At 43.4% G+C, this 27,441-nt stretch overlaps 1 protein-coding gene across 11 annotated transcripts in view; it reads left to right on the top strand.

Moving 5' to 3' along the window:
- The window catches only part of PLAGL1 (PLAG1 like zinc finger 1), a 52,270-nt gene that overhangs the window by 17,421 nt on the left and 7,408 nt on the right, over positions 1 to 27,441 (top strand). For 3 of the 11 annotated variants that reach the window (XM_053913830.2, XM_053913826.2, XM_053913832.2), the window contains 4 exons: positions 6,689 to 6,760; positions 10,846 to 10,877; positions 12,207 to 12,292; positions 15,197 to 15,270. The gene's annotated coding sequence lies outside the window, so the exon portion shown is untranslated. Of the gene's footprint in view, positions 1 to 6,688; positions 6,761 to 10,845; positions 10,878 to 12,206; positions 12,297 to 14,621; positions 14,722 to 15,182; positions 15,271 to 15,343; positions 15,366 to 27,441 lie in introns of those variants that run through there. The other 8 variants (XM_053913828.2, XM_053913834.2, XM_053913827.2 and 5 more) reach the window with 5 other exon arrangements.

The following is a 27,441-nucleotide window of genomic DNA, read 5'->3' as shown; positions in this document are numbered from 1 at the left end:
CCATCCACCAACCGGACCTACTTGATGTTTATGGAACACTGTACTCAACAGCAGCAGAATGTACATTCTTTTCAAGTATGCCCAGAACATTAATCAAGATAGACCATGTTCTAAGAAAAGAAGTTAATTAATTTAAAAGGATTTTAATCATACAAAGAATGTTCTGTGACCATAATGTAATTAAATTAGAACAGAAAGGTGTCTGAAAAAATATCTTTTAACTGAACATCACACTTCCAACTAACCTGGGTTTGTATTCTAGGCTATAAAAACACCTTAAGTTTAAAAAAATAAAAATGATACAAAATACATTCTCAGACTACAGCAGAATTAAATTGGAAATCAGTAACAAAGATAGCTGAACAACTCTCAAATATTTGGAAATTAAACAACCCATGGGTCAAAGAAGTTGTTTCATTAAAAAATTTAAAGTATTTTAAGTGAAAAGAAAATAAAATTTATGAAAATGTTGGTATATAATGAAGACAGTGCTTAGAGGGAAGTTTGTAGCACTAAAGGAATACATTAGAAAAGAAAATCTAAAATCAATAGCCCAAGTTTTCAGCGTATGAAACTGGAGAAAAAAGAGTGAAGTAAACTTAAAGCAAACAGAAGAGAGTCAAGAAAACTTTTAAGAAGTCAGCAAAATGGAAAATAGGAAAGCAATAGAGAAAAACCAACAAAATGAAAAGGTTGTTCTTTGAAAAGATTAGTAAAATAATAAACCTCCAGCCAGGTTAGCCAAGAAAAAGAGAAGACAAATTACCGTATCAGGAATAACAGAGGGGCCGTAACACCAAACTCATGGATATTACAGTGCGTAATAAGGGACGACTACCAGCCACCTGTGCCCACAAACTTGATAACTTAGATGCGATGGACCAATTCCTGGAAAGATATATCTAAAATACCAAAGTCCACTTGAAAAATAGATTACCTGAACAGCCCTATATTTATAAATACCAAAGCGCACTTGAAAAATATATTACCTGGACATTCCTATATCTAGTAAAGAAATCGAATTAATACAGTAAAACAACAAAACAACAAAGACTTCTAGAAAACAAAACACCAGGCTCAAATGGTTGTACTAGTGAATTTTACCAAATAACCCATGTGACAAACAAGAAATGAAAAGGGAAATTAGAAAGTATTTTGAACTGAATGAAATGAAAACATATTTCTAGATTACTAGGATGCAGCTATTGCAGTTCTAAGAGGAAAATTTAGAGCCCTATGGTCTATATTATGAAAGAGAAACAGTCTCAAAGTAATGACTCGATACAAGGGATTGCTAAAATTGTCTCAAATATCAATATGTCTTTTATTTAAAAATACGCTTGTCTCATGTTACTGGAGAAGACAGTTAGGGTTGGTTATGAGAGGGCAACTTTTAGCTCTTAACAGGAAAGAAAGAACCATCAGATTTCCCCAGCTACAGGCTGAGTTTCTTGAGCAAGACATGTGCCCTACATATCCTTATGATTTCTTTCCAACTATTCATTTCTGAGATAAATGGTAGTGAAGGAAAAATATATTTTGCAATGTTAAGAGGCTATAGCTTTACACACACATTTTAAATGATGTATTAATAGTAGATAATACAATATAAGAATGAGCAGTATTTTTAAAATCACAGGACCTGTAGAATTCTGTGCACCCTTAAGTGGTGTTCTGTCCAACAAAAGTGGGACGCACTCCTTGCCTTTTTAATATGAAAGCCTTGGATTAAAAAATTTTTAAAGAGGGATTTATTTCCCAAGTTTGACAATCAACAAAAGCACTGAAGAACTAAATCATTGAATGACATGTTCAGAACTCAGATAAAAAATGTCACTAAGTTCAGACAATCAAGAAAGATCTAGGCGCGCTGGCCTCTGTGTCTGTCTTTCCACAGTGTCCTGTCCATTGTCCAGGAGCATCTACATACACCACCTATCGATGGGGCATTATGAGTGAGACAGGGAGTGAAAAAGAAGGTTTTATGTTTACCACTGGCAGTTGTTTCTTGTACCAGAAAGTTAACCTGTTCACGAGGAGAGATTGTGGTCAGTGTTAAGGAATGAGTTCCCCATCCCTTTTGTTCCAATATTGTGTATTTTCTTTTTAGGTTAGTAGTTTTGAAACGTAACTCATCTATTCCTATGTTCACTCAGGATTAGCGACAGAAATGGACTGGAGCACAACAAAATGAACACATTTTGTTACAGGTTTTCAAGAAGGTTGTATCAAAGAAGCAGTTGAGAATTCAGTGCAGATCTTGGAGACCTTTTAATTATATCTGTTCAGTGTAGGTAACCAATCAGGATAATTCATGTTCCTTCCTAGTCCCTCCTCACTCCCACAAACACACACACAGCTCATTCACACACAGGCTGCCATTCAGGAGCTTGGATTACCAGTCTGGGTGATCACCCAGCTCAAATAAAAAAGCTAACTGTTCTGTCACTGTTCACGGTTATGTTTTGCAAACAGAATTTATGCAAACTGACTCTTTCTTTAGGTCTAGTGGCCATGCGGGAAGCCCTAGGAATTACAGTTCTAAATTTGTCATCTGCCATAGTTTACTGGGTACCAGCCAATAGTAAGGGCTGCACCTATAGCACACGCCAATCATCAGTGGAGCTGTTAGATGGAGAATAAATTGTCCCAGTAGTTTGGGAATGTCGACACGAAAGAAATTGCAGATTAAGTGAGAACATCGCTCGTGGGATTGCAGGATGGAGGAAGAAAGGGAGAGTGAGCAGGCAAAGTTTATTTATGGAATGTCAGGGGGGCATTGAGGCTCAGCAGGCCCTAGAAGCGGAGGACTTCCCCGGGTGCCTGTTTTTTCCCTCTGACCTTGGATGAACTAGTGCGCAGTATATTATGCCGGGCGATTGTGCTGGTTTGTCATGGTTAGCATTCTGGACTGTCACTGGAATGTAGGAAACGGATGAATTTGAATTGAACCATGAGGTGGTCTCTGGGCCTTCTCCTTGTCTCAAGGAAACCTGTCGCTGTTTGTCTGGGCCTGGCCTAATGAAAGCAATGGAGGGAAAGAGAGGTGGGCCTTTGATCTCTTTGTTGCAGCTGCTCCCTGGGAACTCGCTGAAATCAATGCCCTGTTTTCCTGAAGGAATGAATGGCTTTGCCTAACTAGCTTTGTGAAGCCGTGGGGGAATTCACTGCCTCTGTTTATTGACAGCTGAAAAGGAGCACATGGGGTGGAATGGACCTTCTTGTGAAAACCAGGCACAAGGAAAATTAGACCTCAATTTAACACAGAAGAATTTGGAAATTCACCCCAAAGGAGACGGTGGTTTCTCATGCTTACATTAGAATTACTCAAGTTTGGGGCTAGTGTGTATTGAACAATGCAGGGTCTGTCACAACTATGTTATAAGTAGGAATATGGTATGCATAATAAATGATGTTAAGTAGAAGTTGATCCAACACCCTCCTTCTTTTTTTAAACACCGAAGTAGAGAGAGACAAATATTAACCATGATATAATCAGGAGATTCTTTTATTTTTGCCTGAAGAAAACAAGCGATATTTAAAATACGCATTATGAATATAATGATACTAAGTCTCTAGAGTGGGCCTTCCATTCGTTTATGTTTGAAAACATCTTTGAACTTTGTATCTAACTTTCACAAATGCTGGCTCTTCATTCCACCTTGGGTTATATGTGTTGCGTGGCAATATTACAATAAATACATGTATTTTCTTGGGATATTTTAACTAAGAGTCTGTGTCAAACATAAATGCAACTGACTAGTGGAGCAATATAGCCCTTGCAGTTGGAATAGTCCATAAATCCTAACATTAGGGCCTTCCTTCTGAGAACAGAGTAAGGAAGAGGTCTTGAATTTCTCACAAGGAAACATCAACATGCCTTCTTTTACGTCTCCCCTCACTTGCTCGGTTTCCCAAGGAAGAATTTGCGGCTTCTTCCCTTGGCCTCGGCCCTTTGTGCGCACCTCTGTTGTGGCACTTAACACACTGCCCTGCAGATCTTTGTTTAGGTGTGTTCTTTTGGTTGGAAGTAAAGCAGCTGTGTCGTATTCATTTTTATATCTCCAGGCCTCGCAAAGCTCTTGGCCCAGTGAATGCCTGTGGAATGAATGGGGATTGATAGCTCCCTGTCCGTTACTTTGAATGTAATTACTTATCCAGGCTTCAACTGCAAATACTACATTTTAAGAAAACCTGATTGATCTATTGTTACCTGATTGGGCGCTATAGCCTTTTAAAATCTTTCCTCTATGGAGGATTATTAAACAGGTTTTTGGGTTTTTTTTTTTTTATTATTATTTGGCAAGTTTGCTGGGCAGTCAGTCCATCAGCTTCTGAGCAGAAGGCATAAAAAGTGCATGGAATTGTCCTTTTCAAAGCCAAGGTCTCTTCTCTTAACATTCTTTCCTAAAACAAATCTCAACACAGTGTTCAGACGTTTTCAGTAAGAAGATGAAAAAGCTTTTAATTTAGAGTTTTACAGACTTTCACTTAACCAGATTTAGTGATTGAGGTGGATAAAACTTCCATTTTACATGATTTAATTCTGTGATGTAATGCTAAATAATTCAGAATAAAACATCCTTTGACAATATCTTTAGCCAGGTTTACCACCACTGTGTGTGATGGGCCTGTCAAAGGGAGCAAACATTTCACCTGTCAGTGACAAGTGTGAGGGAAATTTTGGTTCTAAAGGATTATGGAAAATGATTTCACAGGACCCCCAGACAAGCCCAAAGAAACAGGTTTTAACCTGGGAAGTTAAAACCTGTTTATTTTTAAACCAGAACTTTAAGTGGGAACTAGTTGTCAACATTCTTTGGGAAAAATAACATCATAAAATTTAATGGAAAATTTTAGAAAATGTTGGTGGGGTGTAGGTAAGTAAGCACACAAGTACAGGAACTCGCTAATATTTTACTCTCCATGTTATTTTTGTTTTATTTTACCACCATGATTATTTTTAAAGAAATCTCCTTGATTCTCTGTTTTGACTAAAGGTGGGGATAAAATTTAAAACACAGGTTTACAAATCTGTGAGTTGGGGCAGCAACCTTGGAGAGGCACGGGTGATCACACGGCCCCTGCACTGGTGGTACATTCAGCAGGCTGTGATTCTGGGGAGATTTCAGATTTCTCCTGAAATGGGAAAATTACCATGGCCTTGGTCATTGATAGGCTCTCGCCCCCGTAAGTATTAACTTGTAGACGAGAAAGCAGTAAGCATAGCACTTAGGGTTTGTAACTTAGCTGTTTGGGCCTCCCGGTTTCTGGAAGTAATTTTGTGTGACATCATACCAAAAGTCGGGAGCAGTCGAGTGGAAGAAGTAGGAAATCCAGCCACACTTTCCCATTTGATGTTTCAGTTTTTAGAGGTGAGGCATGTCCTTGTCTGCATTGATAGAAAGGACTACAAAGGACTCCACACAGGCCAAGGCAGTGGCTGCAGCTAAAAACTGTTCTTGCTGTGTTTATAGTGTCAGATAACTTCCACCTACATGGTCCTCCATCAAAGAGACTTTTTTCTTAGGACCAGAGACTGCTATAATATCCAAGAAATGATAAGTTAAGAGTCAAGTAATTTAAGAGCCAAGCCCTCAGAATAGGTTTGGGGATCAACATATGTTAGGCCTCTGCATTTGTGTGTATATTTATTTCCATAAACAAACTTCCTAGTGGAAAGACACTACCACCTACTTCCCTCTTAGATGGCTTCCCATCCATCCAGACTGACCCAATAAAGCAGCCCCAATAAAGTCTTATCTAGTCATTGGAAGGCAGACATCTCCTTACTGATTAGATTGAACTGCAAGAAAGACTATTCTGAGATACAGAATTATTAAAAATTAACTTTGTCAGGTATGCTCACTGTCAACAAGTTCTGCCCTCTACGCCTCTCCTCTTAGTAGTAGCCATGTTCTTGGGGAAAAAAAATGGAATTAAGCAGAGGTGTTTTCTGCTTTGGAGGTTTTGGTCGTCTGGTTCTGCTTGTTTGTTTGGTTTTTGTTTTGTTTGGGTTTTTTTTTTTTTTGCCTCTTAGTGGTCCTTCCTTGCTCCTTAGAATCCTCCCCTCATTTTCGCTTCACCTTCAGCCCTGCCTAGGTACTTATTTCCTCTTCCCAAAGGATCCTGTTCTTACTTGACACTTATTTTTAAAAGCTTGACGATTACCTGATTTTTCTGCCCAAGGCTGTGAGGTATTTTCACTTGTATGGAGGTCTCTGGAAAATGATTACAGATATATGAGAGCTCCTTGCTTACCACTTGGTGTTAAACTCTTTACTCACATTAACTCATTTAATCCTCAGAAGCTCTTGTGCTGTAGGTAGGATTCTTGTTTCCATTCTCCAGGTGAGGAAGCTGAGGCAGGGAGAGACTAAAGAGATTGGACGAGGTTGCTAAGTGGCCCCAGCTCGCACCCCAACGGGAGTCTAGGCATTCTGGCACCATGGCCCCTGCTCTTGACCACATCACTGTATTCTCTCTCTGAAACTAAAAATCCTTTAAGAACTTAAAGGTGTGCCCCTGGAATGCTGGAAAATGCCACTAAGGCATGTTGACGGAGAGAAATTTTTGATCCTGGCGTTCCTGAACTCATACTCTGTATATAAATGTCTACTTACACAGTACCAGTGTGGTTTTTCTCAATGCCTTTATTTTTAACCTTTGATTTTTTCCCCCCCTGTAGGATTGCTCTCACGTCTGATGTGGCCCATTTCGCGTCACATCTAAAACTCCTCTGTACCTCAAACTCAGAAAGGTAAGTGTGTCTCTGCGAGACTGTCGGACTTCTGCCCAGTCGGCTCACCGCGGTCAGTGGTGCGTCTGTGCTCTCATTCTCTCTGAGTTAGAGCACGCTCCAAAGCCTCCTGCCTCTTTCCCCCAGGAGGGGTTTTTTTACGGTTGGTTTTTATTTATCATGAGTTGCTGACTAGAAACTTGGCGATGTTCCCTCCCTTACATTTAAAAAAGACATTTTAACATTGTTTCATCTTACAAAAACAAATACATACCAGGAAAAAAAAGTTAGGGGTGTTACTAGAGTCATATTTAGTATGTTGCATGTATTGCAATTCAGAGTCTCTAAATCATGCGCCTAAAATCGTAATATGAGGTGATTCTCAATTTGCATATGTTCTGTCCAAATTTCCTAACATTGTGAAATATGTGTTAGGAAATAAGTGCCCCTAAATCCAGTGTTTATTTGAGGGAACTCATGGTTGGCAGGAGTCACAGTTTTTATCTCTTATCACTCTCCATACATCTGGAGATTATGATTTGTATGAAACACCTATTTCAAAACAGTAATTACTGCCTTAAATTTCACATTCAGCATTTTGATTGCTCTCCCCCTCGCAATGAGCAGTTTGTTCTCTGTTTAAACCCATTGCCTTCTTTACCCTAAAGCAACCCTCCCCCTATTTTGCAGCTTTAGTGCTAACAGTGTTGCTTAACCATAACTCTTGGCTTCTCTCCAAACTTTTTTTTTTTTTTTTACAAAATGTCCTTGACTGTAATATGCCATAATTTTTTTTAGTTTCAGTGTTCTTTGTAAGATTTCTTATATTTCATCTTACACTTGATTTTTTTTCCCCCCCAAGCCTCTCTCACTAGATAAACTGCTTCCAAACTTACTTTTCTCTTGGGGCTGACTTCTAGAAAAGCTATCCACAGTTGCTCTAGTTGGAAGGCCAAAGTGAAGAGGATATTGGGTGTGTGTGTGTGTTTAAATTCCTGTTCTCCAAATAATTCTAATTGAAACTAGTCCACTTTCCCACCAACACTTTCGAAAGGAAAATTCTAGCAATATCCAAAAATGCCAGAATCACGTCTGTGTATCAGTCACTCAGGTAACTTTGTAATAATAGTAAGACCCATTCATACCAGGCCTGTTTTAAATTGTTTTCTTTAGTTAAGTGTATTGTTGCCATTAAAAGCACAGCTAATAATAGTTTACAAATCTTCCAAATATATGACATACAAAACTTGAAGCATGCAGGAAATTAGAAATTTCTTTTACAAGGACATGTTAGGAGGTAGAATTGTATTATGATGATCCAAATGAAAGATTCTTGAAGTGAATCAATATTTTTACTCTGTCTGTTATACTGTATTCTGAAACAGCTAATTTAGTGTTTTCTAATTATGAACTTAACCCAGTTTGTAAAATCGTTCTTGATACTTATTAACAGACCACATCTCCTTTGTACATATACTTTAGACTCTGTACCAGTCATTGTGCTTCTGTGTGTACATATGTAATGTATAATCTTTTAACAGCTCTGCAAGGTAGAGAGATGTCACCAGGAAGAGGAGTTAGGAAACTTGCCCGAGGTTACATACCTGGCGAGCAGCAGAGCCAGTATTCACACCTAGAGCCACCTAACTCTAAAGCCCGTGCTCTTCCTTCTGTACCACCCCATCTTCTTAGATGGCACAGGCACACCTTGTTTTGTGGTGCTTCAGGGGTGTTATGTTTCTTTACAAATTGAAAGCAAGACCCTCCACCAGCACAAAGATTACAACTCACTTTATTGCGATACTTGCTCTGTTGTGGTCTAGAACTCAACCCCCAATATCTCCAAGGTGTGCCTAATAGAACACTATCATTTGGTTAACAGTTTAAAACTAACTGTAGGAACACAACCTACTCTAGAGTAGAGTATGCTTCTCACATAATGGAAAAGGAAAATAAAATGTATTATCTTACCACTTTAGGTAAGAAAAGTTATTAAGAAATATCATGAAAATTTCTTTACTTCCTGACTCCGTGAACGAACAAGTTGCAATGAAGGCAGTTGTAGGGGCAAAAGAGTTAGGGGTCATAACATAAGAGAGCGTTAAATATTATTATAAAAGGTAGTAAATGAAGCACATTTCTCCATGTGTTTCAAATAACGGTAGGAGTTATGCATGTTTACACTATAGCAAAGTGTACTTTAATTGGGGAATAATTTAATTGATCCATGATGTGTCATTACCCAAGATAAAGTTTTCCTTTTTGTTTGAGCATAGGAATTAAAAGTGATTCATAAAACAGACACACATAACGACATGTAACTTAGAACCACATTAAGGTGATCATCATTTTATGTTCTTTCCCTGAAATAGTTCTCATATGCCCTGTCTATTCAACTCAAAGGGCGTAAGAATGCTGCTCTTTCTGAATGAGGGAAGCTTTAAAACTCTCCCTGGACACTTAATTTTATAATCTTCAGTGTTCAGTTATTGCATTTATTTTTTGTGCACTTTTTTCTTCTTTTGCTTTTTGTGTCCGCCCCCTAAGGGAAATTACCATTTCACTGATTTTAGGTATAAAATGGATAGATCTAGGAGCATAATCTATGCGTCTCCTATCTAAGGGCTCTGTCTATAACACAAGCCTGAGCACACTGCTCTCCTGATTAAAACCTTTCAGCGATTCTGAGTTTGCAGGACTCTTGGTTGCATTTCACAGAAACTAATGGGACTGTTGAAGAATTTTCAAAGAGGCATATTTAGATTCTTCTAACACACAAACAGGAGCATATTTGCGTGTTTGAAGAATCACTCTGGCAGTAGGTTGTGTAAGACGAGGGAGAGCTGGTCCAAACAGACTGAGGAGCCAGTCTGGATCTTAGTCTTCAGTGTGTAGAAGCCTCCCTTTTCATTGACTTAACTGGACTCCAAGCTCTTCACTCACTAGGCTGGTAGTAGGTTTAAAGGAAGCCACATGAAAATCGAGTTTTGGCCCATAGAGTGGGTTGGTCCTCCATTCTCCAGCCTATCTTCTTACCATCCCCCACCCCACCAAGCTTTGGGGTACCACAGATTGGAAAGTAGTGGCCCTGTACATGGTTGCACGTGTTAGGTGGTGGGAATTGGAGATGGGCCATGTGAGTGTTCATTAACTGCCTCCTCCATCTTCCCTTCTGAGCGAGCCCCACTGTCTGGTGTGAGAAGGGAAGCAAGTGTCACCAGAGGCCAGACCCTAGTGAGACCAGAGTGGCCCCACGCCGTGGTTGCTCTGGTTTTCCAAACCTCTGCTTGCCTGCCGAACACATCCTTAGTTCTATGTGCCTGGCTTGCGAGTTTTCTTCTTGGGTACAATTTAATACCAGCTACTCAGATTCCTAATACCCAAAGCTGAGAGGGCACATCCTGGCACACATTGCCTCTACCACAGGCCCTTGGTCCCCAGGCAGGCCCTCTTCTCCCAGGTCTGTCTTTCCTCTGATCGTGTGCCCACGTGCCGGAGCAGACTTAGCACATGTCTGTGCCACAGGAAACTGGGGCTCCCTGGTTGCTGATTCTTGGGCATCTGAAGTTCCTCCTGCACCAGCTCTCTATTCCAAAGTTCTGATCTCTGAATAATGGCTTCCAGGTCTTGCATGCTCTCCAGTTTTCAGGAGGGCCTTGCAAGTCCTCATGGGAAAGCCGCAGACACTCAGCCATAGAGCTGGAATGGGGTTTGCTTGGAGAACATGACTGGCCTCAAAGTCTGGGCCCCTTAGACGTTTTGTGAGGTGCCACAAATACCTGCCATTACTGCAACATCTGCGAATCGCCACATTTGTCACATCAAGGGTTTATATCCTTTCTCCCAGACCTCCTCAATAGCATTTCCATCTTCTGGAAAAATCCACAGCCCCACTGCCCATCCCAGCATGTTGCACTGGCAGGCACATCCAAGCTCGGGAAGCAGGGCTCTCCTGTGACTCCAGACTAGCAGCACTGGCCTCTCTTTCCTCTTCCTAGTTGACTTCCTCTGTCCCAAGCTCCCCCCTCCCCCCGCCCTGCCTTTTCCCCTTTGGTTTTTGAGCAATTCAGAGTTTAAGATAACTTTCTTTGCCTCTCCCTTTCTAGGTATTTGCATAGGAGTCAGAGGAGTTAATCTTGTGAGTAAACGCTTAACATCTGCTCCTTCCCTTCCTTCTCTATCTGGGCCACTGCCTGCCCCCCGCCCCCCAGGCCTCTAAAGCAGAGGCCACGCATCAGCGTCTCTGCAGACTTCACGCTCCTCCCTGCATCGGGGTTGGTGGTGGAGCCAGGTGGGGGGTGCTTCTTTGAAACGCAGTCTGGCCCCGGTTACGGCTGCTGCAGCTAGTCTATAGCAGGGGTGTGGACGAGCCTAAAAGCCTTAGCACCTGTTTAAGGCACCAGCAAGTCTGCATCTCACTCTACAACTTCAAGTATGCAGGAAGTATCCTCTTTTTCATTCCCCATAACTACCTTAATTCACACTCCAGCCCCTTTGGCCAACCTTGAGGGAAATTTCATTGCAGTCATTTTTAGGTGTCTTCCCCTCCCTCATGGGTTATGTCCTAAAACCCAGAGATTTCCATGGTACCTGGTATATGAGGGACTTGCCTCTGGCCCTTGGCATTTTCACAGTCGTGGTCTCTTGAAGCCTCAGGGCCACCAGTGGAGGCTGGAAATCCCTTGCTCAGGTCTGGCCTCCTGGAATGCACCCCATGCATGCCCTCCTGGGGCCTCTGCGCTGCCTCAGGAGCCAGAGCTGTGCAAGGGCCCCTTTCTGGGGGCTGGTAGGTCTCCTTTTCCTTTCTACACCAGGGGCAGGACAGAGGGGAAAGTGTCTTTTTCTCACTGCCTTCCCCACTCTCTCCTTCTCCCACTCTAGAAGTTGGGCAGAATCTCCTCATTGGGTTTAGATTTTAAAGACAGACTGCTTCTCCCATCATGTTTTAAATGAGCTAGAAAGGAAAACTGCTGGAAGGACAAAGTAAAGTTCCAGAGTTGTCCTTCCATACTGGTTTGGAGGCCGACATGAAGACAAAACATCACCCAAACCGTGGTAACTGTGGACATTAGGAGAAGGAAAGAGATTTGAGAGACTATAAGCTTTCAGATCTTACAGCTTAGCTTAGTCAGAGAGAAAAATCTAGTATGACCCCAGACGTTCTGACTTTGGAGAGGTTAGGCAGTGACACATGGTGAAGAGGCTGATCTGTTACTAATGTGGACTCACAAATCACACACACTGGATGTAAAATCCGGCTCAGCTGGTGTGAGTATGGGCAGATGAGTGGAACTTCTAAGCCTCAGTTTCCCCCCAAGTAAAATGAGCTTAATACCCCCTACTCACATGGTGTTGAGGGCATTGAGTAAAGTGATTCAAACGATGGTCATCACTTTGTGAGCACCCAGTAAATGTCAGCTGTTATTACATAGTTGGTGCCAGTGGCTAAACTCTAATTCCGGAACAGGATCCCGGAGTCTGGACTGAGCTGTGTGGAGCCCCTGCTTTAGAACAGGGACCTTCAGTGGGCACCGCGACCCATCAAGGCAAGAGGTAGGTAGGTGGGTTTATCTGGAATTTTAAAGTTTAGGATTAAGGTAAATATTTGGGAGGCCTATGATCTCCAGGAGTAGTTGACATTGGGTTATGAACGAAGTCCCCCAGGGACTGTGAGAGAAGGTAGAGGGCCAGGTACCAGGCTCACAAATCATTCAAATTTCCAGTGACCCTTTGCAACGTGCTCCTCTGTGTTGTACGAGTGTGAATATGCCACTTAGGGTCTTCACTGCAGAGGTATAATCTGTTCACGGTGGTTCACCTCAGTGAAATAAGGTTTAGTTGTCCGTAATCTACCATATCAGGTGGGCTCCTTTCCATTTGGAATTACAGACTTCAGGAAATAAAATTAAAAACCTTAGATGAGAAGCTTTTCAAAAACAAACCTTGTACATCTTCCGTCTAGAGGAGTCTTTCACTGAAAACCATGGCAGAATTCCCAGAGTTCGGGGCTGCCCAGTTCCTTCCCACTCAAACCATTAGAAATAAAAAAGTCAGTCTGAAGAATTTACTGAGCAAAATCAAAGGTAGCTAGAAGTGAATGAGCTGAAACTGGAGGGAAATCCCTTTGTTCAATTCGGTTTCAGTGAATGCTCAGCAGGCGGCTAAACCAGTTCATTAACAGAAAAAAAGACATGTTCTTAAATGCTGCTCTCAGAACAAGTGCCTAGAAGAGCGCAGTGCGAAAAATGCATTCTAGAGATCATACGCTCTAGGTTCGTGAAGCTTTAGTTTTTGTCGTCATGGAAGACACGTATCATTTACCCCCCAAATATTTTCCCATTTACTTGTAACAACTAACTGGACTTAATCTGTCTGCCATGTGCCAGGCCCTGTTCCTAGAAAAATGTGATTTTTCTTGCCACTCTGAAGCTCAGAAACATCTGTATTTAGGAATGTTGGATGTTATAGGGCCGTTTTTTACCATGCACTTTTGAATGTAATTGACATATTAAAACCTTTTCCCATGGTTTTGAAATCGAAGTTCAGAGCTGAAATGCAGTCTGCAAGTAGCATCCTGTCAAACTTAGATGTGTTATTTTTCTGAACTGTCTCTTCTCTGCTGTATTAAATTGTCCTATACCGCACAGGATTATCCCCCAGGGCCATGCGTGCTTTCAGGTTCTCTGTTGCATTGTTAACTGTTTAAGCATTAGGCTGGTGCAGAGATGGCAGGTGGAAAAGGCCAGGGACTTGATCTCCTCCCGGCCAGGGTTCTCCTCTTTCACTAGTGCTGCTTACATTGAACAGCTTAAGAATAAGCTACTGTGTGAGCCCTCCGAGGCCAAGGAGTATTGTTGAATTCAGAAAGGAATCTCTTTCTTTTAGTGATGATTTGAATATTTTGACAATGGAGCTAAGCTACTCCACTGCCTGGTTTGCGTACTGCATGTCCTGTGCATGCTTTCTAGTGGGGCAGGAGAGAGCCTCCGCCTCTCTGAATTCCTAAGTTGGTATTGTCTGTTGGTGAGATGGGTAGGAGCAAAGGAAGAATCGTCCAGAAGAATTTCACTCTCTTGCTTCAATGTTTTTTAAAGCCTTTAAAAAGAAATTAATCCAGGCCTTTGGAGACCATGATAAATGTTGAGTGTTTTGAGAAGAGAGATGGACCGTGAAGATGATTTGTGAAGTGTTTATACATGCAAAGTGGGGAATACATTTAAAACAAATTCTCTGGATGATTCAGACAGAGAACCTACTCACCTCCAGTTTTTTCCTGAATTTGTGACAGGGTATTTTAAAGATTTAGTTGTCTAAAATGGCCTTAATTTTTCCATTTTTAACTTAAAATGATGTTCTTATCCAAAATAAACAGACACAGCCTTTTTTTGATCAAATTAAGAAAAGAGGCAACCAAGCGAAAAAATTACTTAGGTGAGCTATAATTGGCTTTATTTCTTAATATATTTATCTTTGTACTGGCTAAGAAAATCTTGAAAAGCTTTTCACCTAAGAGGATCAACTGGTTGGAATAGTCTTAGTTGGAAGAAGCCAAGCTTTATAATTAATTGGTGAACAGAAGATACTGGTTTCCGAATGCTCACCAGGGACCTGTAGTGCAAAGCCGGCCTGTAGACTCGGCCCTGAAGCCTTGGTAAAAACAAATCCCAGGGCCCCGGCGATGCCATGTCAGCCTGTGCCAAAGATTTCCCTGGCATTCTAATGCATGGCCAGGTTTGGTAAACCACTGGATTGTCTATTCAATTTGGAGCCTTCAGCCTCTCCACCCTGCACATTTGCTAAATCTGTACATTTATACAAAGCTGTTGTTGAATATGAATGCCTACTAGTTTGACTGACGTTTTCAATTCATAATTTGTTTCAGGTTTGTTATTGCCTGGATTTGCATACCTGTTTTATGGTATTCTAATACTGTTGATTTAAAAATATACCGTTTCCTCTGACTGCTATTTTGAATATTTTATGTAAGCAATTGCATGGGGCTTTTTTTTTTTTTTTTTCCCCCTACTTGCAGAAAGCAGGGGAAAATTTCAGGGTTTTTCTAATCTAGTTGCAAGTAGGACAAAGGATATAATAGAAATACTTAAAGGTCGTCTTGGGCAAGATTATACGAAATACTGAAAATCTTCTAAATTACAACGTTATGAACTTTATGAGTATAGCAGATGATCCACATGTTTTAAGACTTTTGCCATTTGGTATTTCTGAGATATTTTAAAATTAAGGGTGGTAGGTCTATTGAGGTCTTATATATACTACAGGGTTTTGAAGTTTAAAACTGATCTTCCACTTAGTGAAACGCATGGAAGAGCAGTAGAAAATCTCTCTGCACGATAACAGTTGAGTGTAGGCTCTTGAAGGGAAGCTCCAGTTGCAGCAGGAGGGGGGAATGTTTTTCGAGCTTCATTCACTGAAGACGTGCAAGATCTCTTCTTACAGGTTTGAACCCTCAGCCAGACGCCTGCGAGGACTCTGTGACCGCCTGACCACTGACGTTGCCTGTCACCCAGTAGGTATGCAAGTGATGGTCACTGTTTGAAATTATTTCTGGCACAGTAACTGCTTGGACACACAGGAAGAGAAGTCGAGGATGTGCAGGAGGTTCAAGGTACTTCAAAAAGGTTCTCGTAGAGAATAAAAATACATTTCCCCCTCACTCTGCAAAAATAGCTTACAATAGAATTTTTAATCTTTTCTTTTTTATAAAAGCATTCCTACACTCTGCGTTTTTTAGGGACTCGGAGGATGCAATTAGCAACTTTTCATATCCTCTGCCGTTCCCCCTCCACAGCCCCCATCGTATCTGCAGATCTATGGAATTTTCTGCTCACAGCCCTGTCAGTTCAGAAGCTTTAATGCTGCCTTGACTCCACTCCTGACTTGTGTACATAAGAGGACGTGTAAAGGTTTCCCTCCCGTTCGTGGAAGATGTTGACTGATAAGCCTGAAGAAGATGCTGATCACATACCAGTAGCATTAGGGAATCCAGCTGCAGATTCTGAGGCTTTATTTGCAAACGCTGTGGTGAAAGCTACTGCCGAAGCCCGCTGTCTGTGCAGACATCTTAGCCAGGGGATGGCAAGGTGCAAGTGGAAAGAGCGCAGCTTAGCTCGGAACACCTGGGTCTGGCCTCTGGTCACTGTCGTGGTCATCAGTAATGATGGTAATGGCAGCGAACTCTTTGGGGCACTTGCTATGCACCAGATGCTTTGCTTAGTACAGTTCCTCACTCTCAGTATCGTATTCATCAGTGCCTGGGAGTAGAGAGCTCAAGTCTCTGAACCCCAGTTTCCTCATCTGTTAGAGGGAGAGGAAAATGCTTTTCTGCCTCTCTCAGAGGGCTGGCAGATGGAAATTAGTAGACAAAATAGCACGAGAGGGCTTTTATGAGTTCAAAGGAAATATATTATTGTTTTACTAAATATTATTTTGAATCCCTTTCAAATACAATGTTCTTACTAAATTATATTTTGATTTATTGGCTAAGAGGTTGAAATTCCTCCCGATCTGCTAGTATATCTGCCAGCAGCCGAGAAAGGCACCAGCAGTTCTGATTAGGTGAAGCAGGGGTGATCTTGCCATTGTATCTTCTGTTTACCACGTGAGTGACATGAGAAGCCTGGGCATGATAACCAGTAAGATCCTGAAATGCATCTGCCCAGTAGTTGGTGGTGAGTCCCTGGGCTGAAGACAGGTAGGGGAGGTGGCTAACACACTAGGCAGTAGACACAGGAGCAGAGTGGGACAAGCCCAGGCAGGAGGGCCAGTACAGTCGCTAGGTGAGCAGGAAAGGAAGCTCAGCTTGATACATCGCTATAGGCTACTGGGAAGGAGCAGCAAGCATGCGGCAGCGGGAAATTGGGGCTTATTGTAAGCAAGGTGCCCGGCCTCTGGGGTGACTGGAGCACAGACCAGCACACTGAAGCTGCCTGCGGATGGGCTGTGGTACGGACCACACATGTGGATTGCGAGGACAGCTACTTAGAGAGTGCGCATTCCTCCCCATTGAACTGGGTATAATTGCAATGGTTTGTTAAACAAACAAAGGACCCAAAGCTGTGAATGGAGGAGAGAAAAGACTTAAGGTGAAAAGGAGAGGCAGCCCTGCTTGCTAATGTTCCACTCCTTTTAAGCTTTCTCCCCCATTTCCTCGACATTCCTTTCTCTCTTTCAGAGAAGCCAGTGCAGGGGCTTGAAAAGTTGCCTTGTCTCTCTCGTGTCATTTCCTTGTGAGATGGAAACCTGATGAAATGTTTATCATCTCCAAAAGAAAAAAAAAATGAAACCCTGGGGTCATCCTAAATGACAAATATTTATATTTATCTCCTAAATATAAATCTTTGTCTATTTCAAATTAAGTATTTCTGGATGAACGATTTGCTTTGCATCATTTAAACTTACGGATGTGACATGGGAAGGCAGAGAGAAAATTTGCACTGAAGTGTCCTGTAGTACAGTGTCTGATAAATAAGGCACATGGTCTCTGAGCTGGGCTTCTGCAGGAGGGGACTGAGCCTGGGATCTGGGCAGCGACTCCTTTTTTCTTTCTTAACTGCGTACACAGTTTCTAGTAAAGTGGGTTCTGGATGCTCATCCATTGCAAGAGTTTGAAAGACAATAGTGCTAAGTTGTCATTTAAAACTGCCAGTTACATTTGTGTCCATTGGTCTCAGGCTCATCTTGTGTCAAAAAGATCATTTAGTGTTTCAGAACAGTACTTTTAAGTCGGCTGTGCCCTCGGGGTAATGAAGCTATCCATGGGGGACGGATAAGTGATTACTTAGAACTGCTTTCTTGTGTAAAGCAATCTGTTGATGAAATGTCCTCACTTTCACTGCCTCCCAGTTCCCTATAGGATAACCCCAGATCCTCTCCTGGTGTGTGGGACCCTTTGTGCTCAGGGCACTGCCCCCTCTCCAGGCCCCCTGTACTACTCACACCTGCATTCCAACCAGACGGAGCCCCATCCCTGCTGCCCTCCGCTGCTTCCTGCCTCTGAGCTTTTTTATGTTCTTCTGCCTGCCAAAAATACACTGCCTTCCTTTGGTCCACCTGGTACACTCCTAGACTCAGCCTGGGGACTCATTGTCAAAATTTACAAAGTACCGATATGCAAAAAGGAAAAACAAAGAAAAGTTATCTCTGATTCCACACCCCAACCTGAGATACTTTGTTGACAGCATTGTTATCTGTACTTTAAGCCTTTTTCTGTTTGTGTAGAGATATTGTTGTTTTAGAATCACACAGTCCACCCAAGTCTTGAGCATCCTTTCCAGATCTCATGTAATTTTTAAGTTTCCGTCAAGCCATGTTTGCCTCATGAATCTGGCTTCCTGTCACCAGTGTGACCGGTCTGCTTTTCTTGTTTCTTTTCTCAGTTGAGCCTTTACCCTCACACACTTCCTGGGAAGGACCCAGGCTTTTCTTTTCCCTGGAATGGTGACCGTATTAGGACAATAGGCCCTGCCGCTAATTAGGTAGTTTTGGTTCCTCCGTGCCCTACTCTTAAAGTCCCAGGAAGAGAGATCAGGGCTGTCAGCTATAGAAGCCTACCCTAAAAAGGGCCTAAAGGATTTGTTGGGAGGGAGGAGGGGGATCTATTTTCAGCTGTCACAAAGGAATAGTCCCCATCACTGACTTTAATGACTAGAAAATCTTCTCTTAATACCAAAGGCTCTTGTCTGGATTTCAGGACGGCTCTCTGCCCCTCACCCCCACTGTGCTACCTAGAGTTCATTAATAGTCTCCCTACAGCAAGGTCCACTCCATTTCCGCAGCAGAACCAATCCTGGACCTCACACGTACCTCTCTGGGTGCACATACCTATTTTGCTTGTTTGTAGACACTTGATGTTTCTTCCTAAATGTTTATATTTAAAAATACAGTGTATGGGATGGGGAGAGGAGGCCTGTGGAAGACTTAAGAATCTGTAAAGATGCTTCCTGCCCTCCTTTCTGCCAGATGGGTATTAGTGTGGACCGACCCATCTTGTAGTGCTTTGGCCCTGTCTGGGGACTGCCCAGCAGTGCAGAGCCCCTGCTCCCGCTACATGCAGGCGAGGGAAGGGACCTGGGTGCTTACAGACGTCTTAAAGAGAAAGCACCCTCGCCGTGACCGATCCTGGCTCAGTCATCCTTTTCCTTTGGGAGTGTAGCTTCTCTTAGTCTTCTGTGACTCTGTGAGGCTCGTGTTCCTGGGCCTCTGCCTTTCCCATTGCTTCTTCGTGCCCTCCCCCCTCACCCCCCATTCCAGCTGGGATAGTGCTGTGGGCATTCTCTGCCTGCTTCTACCTCTTCTCCCCCCACCTTCCTTGCCTCTCTTCCATGTACACTGGAGTGGCTAGCCTCAACTGTTAAAAAGGTTAGGTATTATCCTCAATTCACTGAATATGCTATAGCAAAGAAAGGCTCCCACCTGGTAAGAGCCTACCTTCTTTTAACAGAGTGGGCAACTGAGCAGGGATTTTGAGCTATTAGGGTCTCATTTTATATTGTCACCAGTTAGAAATTGTTTTGCAACATCTTACCACTTTTCTTGAGTGCAAACTTAATTCTCATTTTGCTTGTTTTTATCACCATTGACTTGTCACTATACTGTCTTACCCAAGAGGAACTGGGGGAATTTAGAGACAGAAGGCTTCTTCTGTCCTTGGCGCCCCTGAGAATTGCATGTCCCCGCAGGCCTGCTTCTGCCCTGTTCCACATGCAGAATGGATCTCCTAAGGGGAGCTCCTACTAGCTGCAGCCTGCACCTGCCGTGAAAAAAACAAGTCCCTCCTCCCCCCCAGGACAAGCCACTTTACCACGCCACTCCAGGTTGTCCACGTGAGCTTCCCAACAGGACTGGAGGCCACCCATGTAGAGCTCAGTAATTTATAAAGTCACTTATAGAAGTGAGATTCACAATGGTATCTACTTCCCTGAAGCCAAAGAGTCTAAGCTTCGTTTGCTCTGTTTGGCTTGAAGAGCACCTCAGCCCCTCTTTCACGCTGTAAGTCCCCTTGCTGAACACCCTTTAGGCACCATTAAACTCAGCATATCCAAAACAGAACTCGGAGCTCCAGTACGTCGCTGCATTTGTCTTTGGTACTCATCCTTCCTTTCCCTGTCTCCCCCCCCCCCCCCCCCCCCCGTCACCTCTTTTCTCTAACCTAGCCCACGTTCTAATCTAACTGCCCTGTTAACAGTGTCATCCCAGCCTGCCCTCTCCTCCTTTTCTGGCAACTGTTACGTCTTCTGAAAAAGGGCAGAAGCCAAAATGGTCTCACTACCCCTGGTCCCAACTCTCTCCAGTGTATCTCACACATCCCCACCGTGATTACTGATCGGAAGTATAATCGGACAAGTCTGCTGCTCATAATGGATTCCTGCTGCCTGGCTCCCTGGTCCTCAGTCTGGGGTTGTCCTTGCCCCTTGTGATTTGGCTCCTCTCACTCTTCCGTGGCTCTCTGAGGCTTAGATTTCTGTGCTTACGCCTTTCCCATTGCTTCTCATTCCCTTGACACAGTGTTTTGTTGGCATTCTCTACCTGGTTCTACCTCTTCTCTCCCCACCTGCCTCATTCCACCTCCACATAAACTCCGAATTAGTGGCTAGTCTTGATTAAATAGGTTAGTCATCTGCTAAATTATTACAACAGAAAAGCCCACCTTCTCCCAGTGGGATGGAGCCACTCGTCACTGACCCTTCATGATTGGTTTTTGCCTCTCTCCATCCTGCCTGCCCACAGGCAGGCCCATATTTGAATCCCATTCCAGTCCTACTGAACTACAGATTGTCAAGTGCCCTGTGTTGATTTACTCCCTTGGCCTGAAATAAACCACTTCTCCCTTAGATACCTGGTGAACTTGCAGGCTCAGCTTTAACTTTGGCTTCTCCTTGAAACCTCTGTGTCTCAAGCAAGAGGTGATCACCTCTTACACAACTAACCGTATTCCTTGCCCATCCTAAGAGTTAATAATTAGTTTTACCTTTTTCATGCATATATCTTTATAGAGCAATTTAATTGAACCCGATCTGTAAAATCCTGAGGAGGAGCATCTTTGAAGGCATACGTTCTGTCCATAACTCCAGGCTTAGGAATGGCCTCTTTCCCTTAGTTGGTTTTGCTTAACTGTTTGTGCCTATCTGATTGGTTTAAAAATTGAATTTTATTGCAGTGTGTTTGTTTGGGAGGTGGTGAGGGTATTGAGCAATAAAACGCAAAATGTCAGATGTAGTAAGTGTATGACAAAAGGAAGAAAAGGCAGGGAAAGGGGTGTAAGGAGTGCCAGGGGTGGGAGTGGGGTTGGTCTGGGATTGAATAGGCTAATGAGGATTGGAGTTCTGCCAGCCAAGTACAATGAAGAGGGAAGGCCACAGACTAGAAAGTACAAGGGCTGTGATTTTAATGATGGACCAAGAAATCTGTCTCTCTCTAGGATATTAATGACAGTTGTTTTTGAAGTTTTGTTCTCCATAGAGTCTTTTTTATTTTCTTCTTTATCCTAGTTGCTTTTTTGTATTTGTTCTGTGTCAGTTTTTCTTCTGATTTGTGGTGATCCCTGGCTGCCTACTGATTTATGAGAGTGGAGCCCTGAAAAAGCCGATGTAAGCGTTGTGTGCTGAGATAGGACCATCAACATGGGCTGTGTCTCAGGGCAATGCAGGTAGACCACTGGTCCTGGGCACTAGCTCTTTTCTCTTGGGCTAATCAGCCTCCCCAGAAAAGACCCTTCAGTCTCCTGCCTTGGAGGGCACAGTTCTGGCAGCCAGATCGGGGAAGCATGCAAGCCTCCACCTGACTCACCCTGTGTCGGCATCGTGCCCAACCTTGGGCCTCCCCTGGGAGGGGGTCTGAGGGCTGACTGCTTCACCACCCGACTTTCAGCCCCTCTGTTTTCATGCCCACTCCTGTCCCCACCTCCAGAGGTACTCAGTGCCCAAATTTCGGAGACTTTTGATGGGCTCTCCGGGGTAAATCCAGTTGCTTCATAGCTTCTCATTTCCCACTTAGAATCCAGCCTTCTTGGGACTGCTAAATGAGAATACTGCTCCATTTCCTGCTCTCCAGAACCCAGACTTTGGCTGCAGGTACCTCCTCCTTTCCTGCTACCTTAGGCTGTGTTTTTGAAAAAATCTCACTGATGCTGTTTTAAGAGTTTCAGGAGAGGCTGGAGCTACGTACTTTTATTCAATTTGCCATCGTTAACTCAGATATTACTCACGCTGTTTGTAAATAGAAAGCACTCTGTGCTTTTTCAGTTTTTCTAGGTTTAGTGCCTACATCTGATGTTCCAAAGCCGTAGTGCAATCAATGAGACAACTTCCTTACTAATTTTCTCTCTGAGTATTAGATAAATAATTCCCTTTGGCTTTCTTGCTTATTTCAAGCCTTATTTTCTGAGAAAATAAGAGTGCAGTCACTGGGTTAGTTAACAAAATGAGATCTTTCACAGTCACAGTTAGGAGTTAGTAGGCAGCACACCTGCCTGTTCAGCAGGCTGTGGGGGAACACAGGTTGCGAGGTGGGGGGCAGTTCCCCAGAGCAAAATAGAGGGGCAGACTCGGTCAGTGTTTCCCACCAATGAGCACAAATGATAGCAAGTTGTTTAGACCATATGAGTGGGTAGTGTCTACCAGGCTGTTGAATGACTATTTCAGGCGGGAACACAGAACCACCTTTTGTGGAGCCACCAAACACATTTTTCTCTTTCCAATTCAGCCATGGTTTCCAGTTCCCTTCTCATCTCCACCACAACCACTGGGGTCTCACCTGGACTGTTACTGTAACTTCCTCAGGGGTCTCCCAGTTTCACCCCCTCACCACATGGGAAAGGAGCTCATTGCTTCTACTGGGAGACTGGAAAAAGTAGGAGTTCGCCGAGGAGACAAGGCGTAGCAGAGCATGCCGGGATAGGGCAGAGTGTGAACACTGAAGTGTGAGAGAATGGGGCACAGTAAGGAAATAGCAGGTGGATTGATCTGTGGCCTTGGTTGCCTTTGGGCCTCTGTGGGAGAGAGGTCTGCAGCCAGCTGGGCACCTTCTACCAAATGACGTGTCAGCTTAGTTGTTAGTGGATTTTAATGATCATGTTTGGTTCTTTATTGAAAGATACTGACGGATGAACCCCTATGATTTTGAGGGAAGCCTGCCCTCTGGTCAAAAGGTAGGCCTGTGTTACATGACAGGATCTGTTAAATTATCATCTCTACCCATGTTTGAAATGACATTTGTACAAGTGGTTTGCTGCTTGAATTTCAGAAGAACATTGTTATAGAAACATTTTTTAAAAACTGATAAAATGCAGTGATTGAGGCACAAAACATGTGGCCCATGGATTAGGAAATAGTATCAATGACTTTGTGAAGAGTCAGACTGAATTGATAGCACCAAGAGGAATGGTCTCTTTTTTCATCGAAGTCAGAGTTTCTTATTTTTGTGAGTGTAAGGAGAAACAGAAGCTTATTAGAGGCCCTTTTTAAATTGTCCTCAACAGATTTGTGTACAACAATCCCAGGGTTTGGGAGTATGAAAGAAAGAAACGCATGGGGTAGAACTTTCTTATCCACAAGGAATGATGATGAATGGAGTAAAAAAAAAAACAAAAAAAAACCCCCACAAAACTTCAAGTATCCAAGTTGGAAGACTAAAAATGGCAATTCAGCGTCCTCTCAGAAATGGGTCTTGCATTGTGTCACTGGGGCAATGGAAATAGAAGCCAGAAGTCATAGTTTATTTTGAGGTTATTGTAAAACATTTGTCCCCCTCAGATGGTTGGGTTACGCAGCACTGGGGACGCCCTGGAACTACAGTTGTGCTCTGACCTCTCCCTCCACCAGCGTATACCCTCAGCCCTCAGGGAACCCAGTCCTTCCTGGCTGTTACCATATATATATGTTCTTATTCCAATGTGATCCTCTCTCATCCCTAAAATAATCAGCACGAACAGAATGAAGCAGATGGCACAGCCTTCTTTGGCATACTGGCAGATCTGTATCACTCACTCAGTATTTTTAGAATCAAGGGGATTGAAAATTGTGTCCTGAGATGTTTTGGGGGAAGACTTACTGTCTTCCTAGGGTGACAGGTGTTGAAATGTTGCCGCGTTTAAGACTTGAATGCAACCTGTGTGTCAGGTCACAGAATGGACTGCTTATCATTAGGACCATCCCTTTGTCAGTTCTCTGTTGGGATTGTTGGTGGTTTGCCAGGTAATAGAAAGTTAATCAGGAGTCTGTTTTAAGGATGTGGCCACAAAGCGCATCAGGTTTCAACCAAAGATTGGAATCAGCAACAGCCAGCCAGCACTGGTCAAGTACGTGGTGATGGGAGATGTTGTATTATCCTCACGGTTTATTTTTAAAAAGTGGCTGCGCTTTGATCCTTGGCCACAGTGAATTTATAGGCTGTTGGGAAAGATTATTTTTACAGAAGTTTGTGATTATATCATGAAAACCATGCAAATATTTATATTTGAATATCCATATTAATGAAACACAGAGTTACGGTGAAGGGAATAACTATTTGTGAATTTGAATTCTTCATTTAAAAAGACTTCCTGAAGAATTCAAAGAATGTTTACTATCTTAAAATTAATTCAGCTCAACATCCAAGGACGACTTTGGACTTAGCAATGGGGTAGGTGTATTTAACACACAGGTCTCAAACTCAGAAAGATAAAGTCTTGGTAAAAGACATTTATGAAATAAGTTAAATAAGTATTAAAATGTTTAACCGACTTAACTTTTTGTTGTCTTTTGGGGATAAAGAATTGGAGGAACAGTGCCTCACACTTAAATAAAACGTGGCCATGTCTGAACCTGCCATCTTTGAAGGCCCATGAGAAATGTAGGTGATGATGTCTCTGATTGTCGGACTTCTGAATCTAGGGAGGTGGCTGGAGACAGGATCTGGGAAAACTTTATTAATGCTAAAGGGAAGGTGCTTTCTAAAAAAATTGAATAAATCTCATTTTTCTTTTATATTCTTGACATATTGATAAGCAATCAAAGTTGATAGCTTTTGAGAAACAGAAGAATTAAGGCTAGTTTTTCCTTGCACCCTCATGTGCCCTTCCTGCCTGTGTGAGCGTGTGTGAGCATGTGTGTTACCCAGACTGCCGGCTGGGCAATAAGTGATGAATTATACGTAGGGAGGGAACATGTCTTTTTTTCATTGTGTTCATAGCAGAGCAGTTAGAACCATGCATCAGCCGATGGCTTCTACTCTGAACGCCAGTGTTTCATAAACCCCATGTACCGGCACAGTGTGTTTCTAGATTACGGCGTGCTTGCAGGTCCGTCTTGTTGGACTCGGTTGTCCCCCGCTGCCCGTTCGTATAGCTAACCGTAGGCGCGCTGGAGTTTGAGCTGGGCAGTCTTTGCATTCTACTCCAGAACACGTGACTGGGTCTACACAGGTTCCTCCCTGGCCGCAGGAAGACCCCTGAGGGTGACTAGCACCCTGGGTGTCCAGAGGCAAGTGTAACCTTACCTTCATCCCTTCTGACTGGGAGCGAGACTAGGAGCCTGCCTGTGCTGTCAGCCACTAGCCATACATGGCGACTGACATCAACGCAAAGTTTCAGTTTCTCCGTGTTACACTTTGAGTGTTCCACAGTCATCTTATATATGACATTTTCATCATCACGGAGAGTCACTCTTCTGGGTAATTGGTGCCACTTTGGGTTCAGTTCTGAAGACAAGGAAGAGATGAATGTTGCACTTCATGTTGTAGGTACATTTTAATCTTGTCTGAGCAACCTGGGAAGATCACAGAGCAATTTCGAGTGAATGAGATGAGTGTATTTAAAGGTGGTGAGCAGCTCCATGCCTTTTATAGCCGGGCTGGTCTCAGCCAGACTTAGGCTGGAGGAGTAGGTCACGTCACGGGACCTGGCAGCAGAAACTCGGCCACACAGGGGAGATTCCTGGAAGGAATCATTCTGTGGCCAGGGTTGTTGGGGACGCCTCAGAGCAGGGCCTCAGGCAGAAACTGGGTACTGTGAGGGAACAAGGAGGTGGGGAGAGACGTTTGGACAGAGCCAGGACAGGGGTTCAGTTCAAGTCATCCCACTTAGTCTCGGAGGAACAAGGTATGTGAGAGCTACCCTCAGAATGAAGGTTTGGTGCCAAGATGCCGGCTGAGAATGTGTGTCCCTGGCTTTCGATCAGTGCCAAAGCTTCAGGCCAGAGTGCACATGTCAGCCCTGAAGGTTTTGAGCAGGTGGGGCGGGACGGTGAGGGGTGTCTGCCTGGTGCCAGCTCCTGTGAACGTCTGAGCGAGTCGACGAGGAGCACAGAAGTTTGCTGCAGTTCCTGCCCACTAGCAGAGGAACCTGTGTTTGCCTGTGTACTTGTGCTATGGGCTGCTGTAGTTAAGAGGCTTGACCTATTAACAATAAAATTTCGTACAGCTAGACTCCAGCTTTCCCATCTGAAAGTAGCTGAAAAGTAAAGACGAGCTTTTCATACTGGGCAGCTCTAAAGACTTGGCAGTAAATGAATGCAGGGAAGGGACTCCTTGAAGACCTGCTGAGATGGGTCAGTTGGCCGTGAGCATGCTGCTTACTTGACAAAGTACAGAAGGGCCTGGCCTGTGTACGAAGCTACTCCACATTGTTTAATGTAAGTGTATAGTACTCTAACTGGCGCTTGAAAAGTTAGCATCGTCCCACCTGAGAATCACTCTCTCTGGAATGGCACAGGTCTCTTGGTAGCCAGAGTTGTACTGTGTTGTTCCTGATGCTGCCTCAGGCTCTTAAAGCTCCTCAAATGATGGTCAGTTGGTAGAAAAAGAAGAGCCTTGTTTTTGGTGACTGCTTGGTTTGGAAGGGTGGTATTAATTTGGGTTTGAGGCAGTTGAGGTCGAAGAGTCAGCAGGCCCATCCACCTCCTAGAAGGGGCCTACCAACAGTGTCTTGGCCCTCCAGGGTGGGACTGGGGAATGAGGAAATGCCCCCCCCCCCAACAAAAGGGGAAGAGATTAGTGAAAAAGTTTACTGGAGGATGGTGCCTACACATTTAAGTGCAGTGTGAGCCTTCCCTTACACCACCAGTTTTGTTTCCCTGGGAATACTCTGTTTCCCTGGGAATACTGTTTCCCCTCCTGAGGCACATCAGTGAATTAACCTAGCTTTATTCACATCATTTTGTTTCCATCATTGAGTTGAGTTCTTCTTCGTGCTATCCTTATAAGCAAATGAACTTAGATGTATACAAATTATTTCATCTCACCCCCTAGAAGTTTAAACAGGTGTGATAGGCAACATGTGTTATGCTGACAGTAAGGCAAGAGGAATAGCCCATGGTTTGAATAAGCAGGGATGATTTTTGTTTCTGTACCAGGAAAGCACTTGGACATCAATTTTTTAAATTGGTCAGCTGAGCCTCACGCTGACCTGAGCTCGTGGTTTGCAGTAGATTGTACTGAGTCTATGGAAATAGCCATCTCTGTCACAAAGGAAAGCGTGCGTCACCCACCATCGAAACAGTGTGCTTGACTCCTCGCCACTCAGGGAAAGCAGACAGGTGGATTTCTGTGCAGAAGGATCTCTTAAAGCACACTGGGAAGATGTAGAACTGTGCTGCGTTAGAGCCATTTAAAGGAACACGTTGATTCTGGGTAGCTGATTCTGAACTGGTGGGGGAGGAAAAGCATTGTTTTCCAATAGCTAATGCAAGAAAACGGTTTCTCTTCTCTCC

Source organism: Desmodus rotundus, chromosome 11 (assembly GCF_022682495.2).
Source record: "Desmodus rotundus isolate HL8 chromosome 11, HLdesRot8A.1, whole genome shotgun sequence".
NCBI lineage: Eukaryota > Metazoa > Chordata > Mammalia > Chiroptera > Phyllostomidae > Desmodus > Desmodus rotundus.
Note: the sequence above shows the minus strand (reverse complement) of the source record. Positions and strands in the feature narration are given on the sequence as shown.